The sequence below is a fragment of the Cupressus sempervirens genome, chromosome 4 (genome assembly GCF_028749045.1).
Source record: "Cupressus sempervirens isolate cs-2001-9-10 chromosome 4, ASM2874904v1, whole genome shotgun sequence".
NCBI classification, from domain to species: Eukaryota; Viridiplantae; Streptophyta; class Pinopsida; order Cupressales; family Cupressaceae; genus Cupressus; species Cupressus sempervirens.
In genome coordinates, this window is record NC_143121.1 from 406916475 (window position 1) to 406918242 (window position 1768).

Genomic DNA, 1768 nt, shown 5'->3' on the forward strand with positions numbered 1-1768 from the left:
ATTTTTGTTCAAGAGGTCATTTATGTAAGCTACCCCCTAAAACCCCCATTTAAATTAAAAATCCAAAAAATCCTTTTGACCAACAATTTCAAATGCTGAAAATATGTCAACATTCCATCATAATAGAAAATTCAAAACCCTTAGATTTGCAATAAAGAACCTACAAAATCTATACATCTTTCCTGTCATGTCCCCTTTTCAAATAATTAAAAAATAATAATCTTTGCTAAGGCTGGCAGGCCCAAAAAGGCGAAGTTTCAACAAAAGGGGATAATCTTTGGAAGCGAATGGAATAATAAATGAAAATTATTATTAAAATATATTTTATTAACCCCTTTTGGATGTAAGTTAGGGTTATGCCATCTTTTAAGGGGTTTGGAGGCATTTTAGGCTCATTCCAAAACTTGATTTTTGCTCATTTCTTTGTTGTTCTTCAGAGGCTGCCAAACCTGTGGAGAAGGAGACCCAAGAATGAGAGTTTGAAGGTTTCTAGGAAGGCTAAGGATGGGAGTTTGAAGCCATTCCATGTGCATGCTCATGTGGAGTTTGCCTTTGTGCTGAACAATGCAGATTTGTGGATTTTCGGATGTGTTTTCTTGTAAGAGTTTGGTGTTTTCGGTTGAGTATTTCATATCAGTTTGGGTTGCTGCTGTATTTTAGACTTTTAGATTTTAAAATAGAGCTGAATATATGTATTTGGTCATGATTATACTTCTGTGATGGATTATTAGTGTTTTTGTGGTGTTTTTGGGCTATTCTGTGTTATTTTCGAGAGCTCGAAGAGCATTGTTTTTATCCTCCATTTGGGAGCTGTCATGTAAATGTTATACAGATCTATAAATTTCATTTTGTAGGCTGTTATGCTGCTAAAATTTCTATAAAAATTTCCACTTTCAGATTTATTAATAATATGTGAAGCTATGAAGTTTTTGGCACTATTTTTTGCATACCCGATTTGGGGTTTATTAAGAAATTGGTGGATCTTTGAAATATTGGTAATTTGATTTTAAAGATATGATTAGAGGCTTGTAATATCATAGAAAACCATAGAAAGGGACATTTTAGTGGTATCAGAGCTATGATCTTGCCAGCCTGAGGGTTTGTAGAAGTTTGCATGTCAGTTTTGAAAACTACCCAAATTCTGCATGTCATAATTTATGGTTGCATGTTGCTTCTAATCAGCTGCATGTCAAAATTTATGGTTACATGCTACTTCTAATAATTTTCATGTTAGTTCTTTGTGAATTTGGTGGTTGCATGTTGCTTCTAATCAGCTGCATGTCAAAATTTATGGTTGCATGCAACTAAGTGAAAGAGAAGGGATATTTGCAGCGAGAAAAGAATAATGAAATTTTGATCAAACCTCTAGTTGAAAGTAAAAGTAAAAAATCCAAGGAAGGAAAAAGCATGGCTTATCCAGATGAGATGGCAAAGAAATTCTTCCAAGACATCCAAGCTATTTGTCATAATTACTAGTTGTTGTAGCTGCATATTGCAAGTAGTTTAAGTCTCATATTTGTATTGAATATTGCCAAATTAGTTGCACATTCATGTTAAGTTATTGTTTAGACAATCTGGAGTCTATTTGTAAGCATTCTCTTTGATGCAAATTGAAACAAGAGTCCTTGCAGCAATCTGAAAAATTATATTAGTCATACGACCCCTTGCTTGCAAAGTGTTTGACAAAATGTCAAACAACTGAAGTATAAAGAGTCTTGGTGTTTGAAGAAGTTATAGCATATTGGGGTTACACTCTACTTTATCTAGA